General features: G+C 41.0%; 1 protein-coding gene across 1 annotated transcript in view; it reads right to left on the reverse strand.

Annotated features, from left to right (window-relative positions):
* cacna1ab (calcium channel, voltage-dependent, P/Q type, alpha 1A subunit, b) overlaps positions 1-12,500 on the reverse strand; it is a gene marked incomplete at its 3' end in the record, with an annotated part of 276,793 nt that overhangs the window by 156,408 nt on the left and 107,885 nt on the right. The window lies entirely within an intron of this gene.

Below are 12,500 nucleotides of genomic sequence, written 5' to 3' on the forward strand. Positions count from 1 at the left end.
CAGAATTGAAAGTTTTCAAATGTATTAAAATCTTTTGAAAATAGCAGATCTACAAGCTCACAATGCGTCGCACCGCGACACATTGTGAGCTTGTAGATCGGCTATTTTGAAATGGCCAAAATGTACAGTATATAGGGCTGAAGTGGGTAATGTATATTTTGTAATAATAATCCAAATCCAAAAGTAACTAAAGTTTTCAAATAATTGTAGTGGAGTAAAAGTACAATATTTGCATCCGAGATGTTGTGGAGTAAAAGTAAAAGTACTGAAAATTGGATATACTCCAGTAAAGTAAAAGTACCTCAAAATTGTACTTAAGTACAGTACTTGAGTAAATGTATTTTACACCACTGCCCCCGGACCCACTTTAAGAACCACTGATGTAATGTGAATGTGGCAGGGATTGCTTTTTTCCCCCTCGTTCCTCAGACAAGGACAATACAATTCCTGCACAGCTCATGTGAACGCACTAACACAAACACAAACAAACACTGCCTGGTTTTAACAGCCAGTGTTTTAGAAGCACTTCATCCAGCACATTGTGTGTGTGTGTGTGTGTGTGTGTGTGTGTGTGTGTGTGTGTGTGTGTGTGTGTGTGTGTGTGTGTGTGTGTGTGTGTGTGTGTGTGTGTGTGTGTGTGTGTGTGTGTGTGTGTGTGTGTGCGTGTGTGTGTGTGTGTGTGTGTGTGTCCATGCCTGAGTAATGGCCGCTGGAGGGTCTAAGATGACTGGATACGTCCAGACAGATCAAGCCTGCACCTAATTGGCCAGTCATTATCCTGTTAGTGAGTGTGTATGTGAGTGTGTATGTGTGTGTATGTGTGTGTGTGTGTGTGTGTGTGTGTGTGTGTGTGTGTGTGTGTGTGTGTGTGTGTGTGTGTGTGTGTGTGCTCTCACACGCACATAAGGGAGTTTTAATGCCTGTATTGGTGTGTTTACCAGATGCTGCAACATTGACACTGTGGCCGAAGGGCGGTGTGTGTGTGTGTGTGTGTGTGTGTGTGTGTGTGTGTGTGTGTGTGTGTGTGTGTGTGTGTGTGTGTGTGTGTGTGTGTGTGTGTGTGTGTGTGTGTGTGTGTGTGTGAGAGAGAGAGAGATTTTGTGCAGGCATGAGTATGTTCGTGTTTACGCGCGCGCGCGTGTGTGTGTTTGTGAGGTCTAAAGACAAGGCTTGTGGGTGATGTTAGGTGGACGAGACAGCTTAGGTCAGGAAGTACACACTAACAAGACACTACGCTACACTGCTATACGGACGCTTACTGACAGGCAGTATGACACACACACACACACACACGCTCGCTTGCAGAACATGTACTGTATATAAGTGCAGAGGTGGCATACAGAAAGCCAGCAATAAAGCTCATCGTCAGTGTCTTTCAGAACACATCCTTTTATGTTGTTTTTTTCCATAAATGAAAGCCCTATCTTATACTTTGTCAAATGATAGTGTCATGCAAAAGTATCGCTAAAATAGCTGATCTACAAGCTGACAAAGCATGAGATGTTTTTTTCCCCCTTTTCCCCCCCTGTAATGACATGACCCAAACATATGGGAGGCTAGGTTGAAAGTGGTTCTGTGTGTTGTTTATAGGTGTTTTAACCAATGAAAATAATAATAATCAAAATCTACTTGAAGGAGGCATGAGCTCAGTTCTGGGCTCTCCCTAGGCTGGCAGAGGGAGAGTAGCGCCCAGGATTACGTAGGCAATTGGCACTGGGTGAAAAAATGGGTTACAAAATCGTGGGATAAAAATTTAAGGGAAAAATTAATAAATAATAATAATAATCAAAATCTACAAGTAACTAGAAACTAAACTTTTCAAGCAATTATAGTGGAGTAAAAAGTACAATATTTGCCTTTGAGGCATAGAGGAGCAGAAGTACAATTATTGAAAACATTTTGATGCCAATACTTTTGTACTTTTTACTTACTACTGTAAGTGCATTTTGAATTCCGAACTTTTACCTGTAACAGAGTATTTCTACATCGCAGTATTGATACTTTTACTTAAGTAAAAAAATGTGAGTACTATTTCCACCACTGGCGGTGGCTGGCATCTCCCTCAGGGATATACGGTGAGAAGCTCAGTTGTTCGGGAGGGACTTGGAGCAGAGTAGAGCTGCTGCTCCTTTGGCATATAATAGAAAAGGAGCCAGTTGAGGGGGAGGGGGGGGGGGTCCGGCCAGTGTTGCCAGGTCTGCTTATTATAAGCAAATTTGGGTTTATTTCTTTCTGTAAAGTTGCTTGTAAATATTGGTAGTTGCCGGTTTTTTGAGGATTGTTTCTAAAGTGGAGTTGCTTATTTGGGCTTGCTTCCAAATGTTTTGATTATTGTTTAAACCAGTGGTTCTCAAAGGACCCCCAAATGAATGTGTATTTGTCCACAGGCACGGACCCCCATCTGTAATTATAATTTGTGCCAGGGATTTGTGTTGTTAAAATTGTGGTTTCCTCAATATGTTTTTGAAAATAGCAGATCTATAAGCTCACAACGCATCGCATCGCAACCTCACTGATTGATCAAAACGGTGACCGCAATACAAAATACAGCGGCGCCTTTTCAGCATTACCACCAGTGTGCAGACTCAATTCTTTCTTATGATAGGCTACTGCTGTTTGTGCTGCACTATGGGCACCACGGAAATGCGTGCACTATCTTTTTCACAGGGTGAACAGAGGCCCTGAGGAACACAGCACACTGTAATTGGCGTAACAGGGTGATTGCAGGTCTTGTGCAGGTCTCAGTCGGTCTGTCAACATGCTAGCTGCTCGCGTCATCTATTATTCAGCAGCCACACACTTCACCATTATGGCCTGAACAATCTATGGAAAGAAAAGGGTAACCGATTTTTCTCCCTGTATCACTCCCCCCCCCCCCCCCCTCTAGCTCTCTCACTCTTTGTTTCCTCTCTCCTTCACATCCATTGCCACTCCTATTTTTTTGACTGCCTTCTTGCTCTCTCTACATCTATATCTCTTTTTTTCTCCTTCGTATCTCCGCCATGGCTGGAGATTATGTTTAAGCCCCTGTCCATCTGTCTGTCTGTTTGTGTGCCTGCTAATCTCTGGCACTGCTGGACCAATCAGTGTGAAACCTGTATGGTAAATGGTGCATTTATGTAGCGCTTTTATCCAAAGCGCTTTACATAGATCGTGCATTACATTCACCCATTCACACACACATTCATACACCGATGGCGGAGGAAACCATGCAAGGCACCGACCTGCTCATCGGGAGCAATGAGCAGGTTGGTAAGGGGTTGAGCGTCTTGCTCAAGGACACGTCGACACTAACTCTGAGGGAGCCGGGGATCGAACTGGGAACCTTACCCATCCGGCCGCTCTACCCCTGAGCCACTGCCGCCCCTAGCACGCAGACTTCCAGTAGGCCAAGAAAGGAACCTAGACCACAGTTTTGGTGCCGCGTCATCTTTTCCGTTTTTCTTTAGCCAATTTAGCCATCGCAGATTCCTCAAGTATATTGCGGGCCGTGTTGCCGCCGACCCGCCCCCATTGGTCCGAGGAGGTTGTGTACAGCAGACTATAAACCATGTGCCTAATCTGATACACATGGAGTCACCGGCTGCTTCTGTTCACCTGACAGTAAGGAGTTTCACCTGGAGAGCGCATAACGCATGTGGAGGTTCACGTCATCTAACCCCATGATCCCCTCCCTGCTGAACAGATGCCCCCCCGAACCAACCATCAGGGGTCACTATACTGCGGCGACAAGGACACGATCCCTCGACTGTTTTTGAACCCAGGATCACAGTCTGTCACCTTGTGTTGGTCGGAGCCAGCGTCGATTTTGTCGACTAAAACTATGACAAAAAAAAAACGTCCTACGTACCTTTTTTCACTGACGAAAACAAAATAAAAAGGAAGCGACGATGACTAAAACTAAGACTAAATATATTGACAATTTTGACAACAAATAAAAATCTCTCTCACTCTCTCACACAGATCACAGATCACAGAATGTGAGTTAGATTAGATTAGACTATTATACACTCTGGCTGTTCATGGGGTGTTTTGCTTCCACTCCTGGCTATTCCTGCATATTCCTGAAATACGTCAACATATTCGTGGGTGACATTGCAATGTGAGTCAATAAAAGAAAGAAAGAAAGAAAGAAAGAAAGAAAGAAAGAAAGAAAGAAAGAAAGAAAGATAGAAAGAAAGAAAGAAAGAAAGAAAGAAAGAAAGAAAGAAAGAAAGAAAGCAAAAGAAAAGAAAAGAAAAGAAAAGAAAAGAAAAGAAAAGAAAAGAAAAGAAAAGAAAAGAAAAGAAAAGAAAAGAAAAGAATCAGTCAATAAAAAGAAATTACAGAGTAGGATTGGCAACAGTATTGGTGAGCGCTGCAAAAGTGAGTCTGCAATCTATCTCTCTGTGTGTGTGTGTGTGTGTGTGTGTGTGTGTGTGTGTGTGTGTGTGTGTGTGTGTGTGTGTGTGTGTGTGTGTGTGTGTGTGTGTGTGTGTGTGTGTGTGTGTGTGTGTGTGTGCTCCTCTCTCCTTAATTAAAATGGGCTTCTGATGGCCACAGATGAGCCATGGTCCGCCAAGTATATACACACACACACACACACACACACACACACACACACACACACACACACACACACACACACACACAAACACACAAGCACACACACACGCACAAACACATGGCTTCTAGAGAGGACCATTGAGAATGTACACGTCACACATGCACGCACGCACGCACGCACGCACGCACGCACGCACGCACGCACGCACGCACGCACGCACGCACGCACGCACACACACACACACACACACACACACACACACACACACACACACACACACACACACACACACACACACACACACACACACACACACACACACACACACACACACACACACACACACACACACACACACACACACACGTACGCACTACACACATGCACGCACTACACACACGCAAACACACAGAACCGGGCATTATTCAGCATCAGCACATTGTCGCTCCACTGCCTACTGTAAAGTAGTAAACAGACACACACACACACCGAACACACACACACACACACACACACACACACACACACACACACACACACACACACACACACACACACACACACACACACACACACACACACACACACACACACACACACACACACACACACACACACACACACACACACACACATCTCCTGCCCTCTCTGATACTGCCAGCAAGTATATTAACTTATTACAGAGAGAGAGAGAGAGAGATTGAGAGTGAGAGAGGTAGAGGGAGAGAAGATGAATGGAGACAGCAGATAGACAGAGAAGAGGCTCTAATGCACATTTTTAAGCAATATTACAAAGAAGGGGCCAACGTTCTATGATAACAATACAGCTGCTATAATACATCTGCTTGTCATTCTTTATGAGAGTCAGACAAATTGCCTCTTGCACCTGCATGTACACTGCCTTGCCTGAGGGCACCGTACACTGTAAAAGAATATGCTACAAGACCCGTTTTGAAGCCACTATTTCAGCAAATTCAAATCCCCCTTCTTGGAATTTCCAGTCCTGGAATGGAACAGGAAACGAACGCTATTGGGTGGGTATCGTTTATCGTGCTAAAAAAACACTCAATAATAATCGTATCGCAGAGATTGTCATTTATCCGTCATACAAGGATGAATTATCTTTTGCTGAGCTGCAAATGTAGTACCACTTAAACCCTCTTTATACTAAAAACGAACCTGTAAAGAGTGCATTCGGTACGCTCTTATTTCACATTCACCAAAAATAGCAGATCTACCAGCTCACAACACGGTGCAACGCAACGCATTGTGAGCTTGTAGATCGGCAAACGTTCCCCCCAGAATAGGGATGCTGGGGGTTCAAGTGGTTAACAAAAGTGGCCTTTTAAGTTTTAAGTACATTTTGATTATCGCGATAATATCGATAATCGCAACAAAAAAAAAGCCACAATAATCGTGACATGTAATTTTCATATCGTCCCATCCCTAATCTTCACTCAGTAGAACCCAATCACAAGCCCCGGAGACATACCCTACTTCATCATTGCAAACTAAGTCTTGAAAAAGGTTTACCAATGTAATAAAAACCAAGAGTAAAGTCGAGTCAAGTCACCGTTCACCGACTCCAATGGAATATAAATTCTGCAGCCGGAGGAGTAGGGGAATCAGCGCCACCCTCCAGGCCATTAATGAGAACTGCAGCTTTTCATGATAATTAATGTTATATTATCATCAAAATCGTAATGTTTTGCCAATTATTTTGGGGCCCACTTGCAATATCGTCACTCACGGCCCACCATTTGAATACTGTAAATGTACTGTAAATGTACTCACTGTATAAGCACACATAGGCTACACAACATCAGAGGGACTGTTCTCAAGGGGATCGGACATCTAAAACGTCTGAAAAGAAACCACGTTGAGCTTTGTTTGTCCTTCTATGGCTCGGCGCTGGGGGCGTGGCCCGGTGACCTCGTCATAAAAAACGTCGTAAAGTCACGGGGTCAATTTCTCACAGGCACATCTCCTTTATGGCTGAATGCTCCTTGTAAAACTGCCCTTAACACTGCTAACCTGCACGTCCATGTGCTGATGGAAGGCCCTGTGTGTTTGTGTGTGTGTGTGTGTGTGTGTGTGTGTGTGTGTGTGTGTGTGTGTGTGTGTGTGTGTGTGTGTGTGTGTGTGTGTGTGTGTGTGTGTGTGTGTGTGTGTGTGTGTGTGTGTGTGTGTGTGTCTGTGTGTGTGTGTAAGAGAGAGAGAGAGAGAGAGAGAGAGAGAGAGAGAGAGAGAGAGAGAGAGAGAGAGAGAGAGAGAGAGGGAGGGAGGGGACAGAAAGCATGAGCACAATGCAATTGCCTTATTGTACGTCCGACTGCACCTGAATGTGTGTGTGTGTGTGTGTGTGTGTGTGTGTGTGTGTGTGTGTGTGTGTGTGTGTGTGTGTGTGTGTGTGTGTGTGTGTGTGTGTGTGTGTTTTCAGCTGATGAGGCGTTTTGGCGTGGCGTTGAGGCTGAGGGGGGGGGAGTGGAGGGCCTGATGAGGGGGAGATGTTAAATCACACCAAATGAAGCTTTATCAAATAAATGAAACCTTGTAGCGCTCGACTCAGCAAGACTTCCTTTATGGGGGCTGTGCAGACCTGAGCTGCTCTCTCTCTCTCTCTCTCTCTCTCTCTCTCTCTCTCTCTCTCTCTCTCACTCCCTCTCACTCTCTTTCTCGCCGTCTTTCTCTGCCTACCTCTCGCTCATGCACTCTCTTTCCTTTCCAACTCTTATTCTCACCCTTAATAGGCATATAGACAGACAGACAGACAGACAGACAGACAGACAGACAGACAGACAGACAGACAGACAGACAGACAGACAGACAGACAGACAGACAGACAGACAGACAGACAGACAGACAGACAGACAGACAGACAGAAGGACAGGCATGTAAGTAGTTAGGTAGGTACATAGGTAGATAGATAGATAGATAGATAGATAGATAGATAGATAGATAGATAGATAGATAGATAGATAGATAGATAGATAGATAGGTTAGTATGTAGGTAGGTAGTTAGGTGGGTAGCTAGGTAGGTAGGTAGGTAGGTAGGTAGGTAGGTAGGTAGGTAGGTAGGTAGGTAGGTAGGTAAGTAGGTAGGTAGGTAGGTAGGTACAGTAGGTATGTAGAAAGGTAGGTATAGATAGATAGGTTAGAAGGTAGGTAGGTAGGTAGGTAGGTAGGCGTGTATGGCAAGCCGTTTTAACATTTAATCGAAACATGCTCCTATCTGTAACATATGTTTTAGATATCCAAAAACACGTTTCTCCTAGTCAAAACAGTATTCTCACTAGTCATAATTGTAATTAAAGATATCCATAATGACATTCTTACTAGTATAAATTGTATTTCAAGATATCTATAATTTAATTTATCCTAGTCAAAATTCTATTTCAGATATCTTAAAATCCGTAAAAAAATACATGTAGCCGTTTTAACATTTAATAGCTAGACTGGATATGTATACTAGATATCTATAATTCAGTTCTTCCTAGTCAAAACTAACGTTTCGGATATCCATAATGACATTCCTCCTAGGAGGAACTGTCATTTGAGATATCCGAAACGTCATTCTTCCTAGGAGGAATGACGTCACTTTTCCCATTCATGTGTATTGGGCTTTTAGTTTCGGATATCCGTAACTGCATTCTGGATATCTAAAACTAACATTCTGGATATCTGCAATAGAATTCTTACTAGGAGGATCTACTCTTTCAGATATCTACAATGCAGTTCTTACTAGGACAAACTACCATTTTAGATATCCGAAATTAAAAAATAATTCCAGACCTCCGTAATTACATTTAGTATATCCATTAATTCATTGTTACTAGGACAAATGGAATTATGGATATCCACAATTCATATTATTACTAGTACAAATGTAATTTCAGATATCTGCAATTAGTATTATGACTAGGAACAATACAATTACAGATATACATAAATATGTTATGGATATCTGGTGACAGGTAGATAAGACGCCATTTTAACATAAAAGGGTTGATTGACTATCTACAATTATATTTTAGATATCTCAAATAGCATTTCTCCTAGTAAAAACTGTATTCTTACTAGTCATAATGGTAATTAAAGATATCCATAATGACATTCTTACTAGTATAAATTGTATTTCAAGATATCTATAATTTAATTTCTCCTAGTCAAAATTCCATTTCAGATATCTTAAAATCCGTAAAAAAATACATGTAGCCGTTTTAACATTTAATAGCTAGACTGGATATGTATACTAGATATCTATAATTCAGTTCTTCCTAGTCAAAACTAACGTTTCGGATATCCATAATGACATTCCTCCTAGGAGGAACTGTCATTTGAGATATCCGAAACGTCATTCTTCCTAGGAGGAATGACGTCACTTTTCCCATTCATTTGTATTGGGCTTTGAGTTTTGGATATCCGTAATTGCATTCTGGATATCTAAAATCAACATTCTGGATATCTACATTTGAATTCTTACTAGGAGGATCTACTCTTTCAGATATCTACAATGCAGTTTTTACTAGGACAAACTACCATTTTAGATATCCGAAATTAAAAAATCGTTCCAGACCTCCATAATTACATTTTGTATATCCAAAATGTAATTAAATATAACCACAATTCATATTATGACTAGTACTAATCGAATTATGGATATCCACAACTGCAATTGTGCTAGGAAAAATATAGTTCAATATATCTGTATTTATATTATGGATATCCGTAATTGTAATTCTTCCTATCCATAATGCAGTTTTAGATATCTATAACTGCAATATGATCGCTTTCCTTCCACCTACGTCAGTGGCTTGTGGACTCTGATTGGTCCGTTAAATGTGTCATGGGCGCCGTTTGTGTCGTTCACATTTACATAGCTTTAAGTTCCCTGCTTTCTAAGTGGCATTTCATTATAGGCGAACGGAACTACCCTAAAAACAAGCAATTAAGTTAGATTTCTGTCATCTAACGCTCATTAATCTCTCAGTCTCAACAGATTACGAGCTGCGCTAACAAATTCAAAGGGAAAAAAAACAGCAGGGGGCGCTGTTTTCCTTTTTTTATGGGTTCCCATTGATGCTTCAGTATAATCATATACGAGCAAATGACCACGCTGATTGTCAAATACATTTATTATGTTAATGTCGCCATTGTCTGAAATTAGTCCAATCCTCACCTTTGTTTAGGGTACACATGTCCTCTCCATATCCAGATCACACTGGAGCCATGTTGGTTAATTATATCAATGTCAGTTGTAGCCTAGGTCAGTGGTTCTCAACATGAGGTCCGTGGACCAACAAGGGCCATTAAGGGGCTCCCCAGCAAATTGATAATTAAACATGCCAGAATATCCTAAATTAACACAATTAGACAATTTAGCCTAGATTAGGAGAATGGCTGTTCTGATCATAGTTTGCTCTACAAGCAATAGGCTTAGGCTATAGAGATACTGGTCATGGACAAGAATTAAAAAACACAAGAAAGCCATTGCCTTGTTTCCATTGGGGTCCTTTGTACTCAATTCATAGTGACATTAAATGACAGACAGATATACACTACTATGCAGAACATCATCTAAGCAATTTTAAAAATAAGAGAAAAAGCTGACAATGAAATTCTTTCTTAATCACTTTATTTTTGGTGAATGTTCACCTAGTGCAGTGTTTCTCCAGTCCTTCCTTAAGGGGGTTCCAGGGGGTCAGTTAGGAACCAAATGGATGAATGGATGAACAGGGGTCTTCAACAGGGGGTCCGAGACCCCTAGGGGGTCCTCAGAGTTACTACAGGGGGTCTGCTAAATCTTTGTGTTATGATTATTTGTTTTTACCTTAACCATTTGAACCCTAATATCCCTTTTCTGAGGAGAACAACGCTCACAACGCCTCGCAGTGCGAGGCGTTGTGAGCTTGTAGATCTGCTATTTCTGAGGAGAACAACGCTCACAACGCCTCGCAGTGCGAGGCGTTGTGAGCTTGTAGATCTGCTATTTTTGGCAAAGAGGCGTAGAGGGAAAAAAGAGCAGACCAAGTGAACAAAAAAAGTTTAATCTGAAACACAATTGTATACAATATAGAAGAGGGGGTCCCTGCTTAATTTCTCTCTCAGCTAGGGGGTCCTTGGCCTGAAAACGTTGAAGGCCCCTGCCCTACGGAACCTCTCCCTCCGCTGTATAGCTCCAAGATGAGCTATATAGCGGAGGGAGAGGTTCCGATTGGAGCTATTATACACATTGATTCTTGAATAGGCCTATATACTGATTAGCCAGCCCTGTTCTTTTTTAAAACAACATTTTCAGGTTGATTCATCTAGCTATTTGTTGAGTTCTCATACGAATTTGGCATTAGGCATTGTACTACGTAGAGGGTGTATGAAACGAAAGCCTGCCAGCCAGGTAGCCTACTTATAACAAGGCGTTAATAAAGTGACCAACATGGATGGAACTCTCTCTCTTTGTTCTCTGCTCTGCAATGCAGGGGTTAACGAGCATATCATTTGCACTATATTAGCCATACTGGTGAGTGGTGACAGGATAAAAGTGTTGTCTCTTGACAATTTGTTGATCTGTGAGCCCAGGCCACCTGCAATTTACAGAGAATACAGGATAGGTGGGCACTAGGGACATCTGGGCACCCTGATGTAAAATTGGCTATTTTGTCAAAAATTAAAAAAAAAAAAATATGAAAAAATGGTCCTAAGTAATGTAGATATGCACGTTATCTCAAACGTCCTTCCTTCAAATTCTTGTTTATGTCCATAATATCGGTACTGGTTTTGTAGAAATGTTATAAATTTTAGAGCTTAATTTTGTTCTAATCATGTATACCTTATTTTACTTAAAAACGTTTTCCAATTTAATGTTTTAACATTTTCTGGTACATATGGTAAGTTATCACTTAGCCTACATATAGTCTTCATCCTTGGCATGAAAACAATGGTGCGTGAATGAAGTATAATTGAAAACGATTTGTTTAGTGCCGTTTTTTATCTCAAGACTCATATGGGCTTAAATTTTAACATATTCGGTTTAATAACTCACACCCTGTTAAATCAATTGAAAAACTTTGTTTATGATAGCAGACATGTGTACAGTAGGTCCTTTGCTTGAAAATATTACATGTAGGTAAAAAAAAAAAAAATGAAAAGAGAGAAAACTGTACAATAAGGCTCGCCCAAGATGACGTAATTTTGAATATCTAAAATGGTAGTTTGTCCTAGTAAGAACTGCATTGTAGATATCTGAAAGAGTAGATCCTCCTAGTAAGAATTATATTGCAGATATCCAGAATGTTGGTTTTAGATATCCAGAATGCAGTTACGGATATCCGAAACTAAAAGCCCAATACACATGAATGGGAAAAGTGACGTCATTCCTCCTAGGAAGAATGACGTTTCGGATATCTCAAATGACAGTTCCTCCTAGGAGGAATGTCATTATGGATATCTGAAACGTTAGTTTTGACTAGGAAGAACTGAATTATAGATATCCAGTCTAGCTAGTTCCTCCTAGGAGGAATGTCATTATGGATATCTGAAACGTTAGTTTTGACTAGGAAGAACTGAGTTATAGATATCCAGTCTAGCTATTAAATGTTAAAACGGCTTGCCATACTATTTCTACTAGTAAGAATGTAGTTATAGATATCTGTAATAAGGATTTTGACTAGTCAAAATGCAGTTTTTACTAGTCAAAATGCAGTTTTTACTAGTCAAAATGCAGTTTTGACTGGTCTAAATGTAATTACAGATATCTGCGATTACTTTATGACTAGTAAGAATACAGTTTTAACTAGGAGAAATGCTATTTGCGATATCACAAATATAATTCTAGATAGTCAAGGGACACTTTTTATATTAAAATGGCGTAATATCTACCTGTCACCAGATATCTGTAACTGTATTGTTCCTAGTCATAATACTAATTGCAGATATCTGAAATTACATTTGTACTAGT

This window comes from Gymnoscopelus braueri (assembly GCF_963280865.1).
Source record: "Gymnoscopelus braueri genome assembly, chromosome: 2".
Lineage (NCBI taxonomy): Eukaryota > Metazoa > Chordata > Actinopteri > Myctophiformes > Myctophidae > Gymnoscopelus > Gymnoscopelus braueri.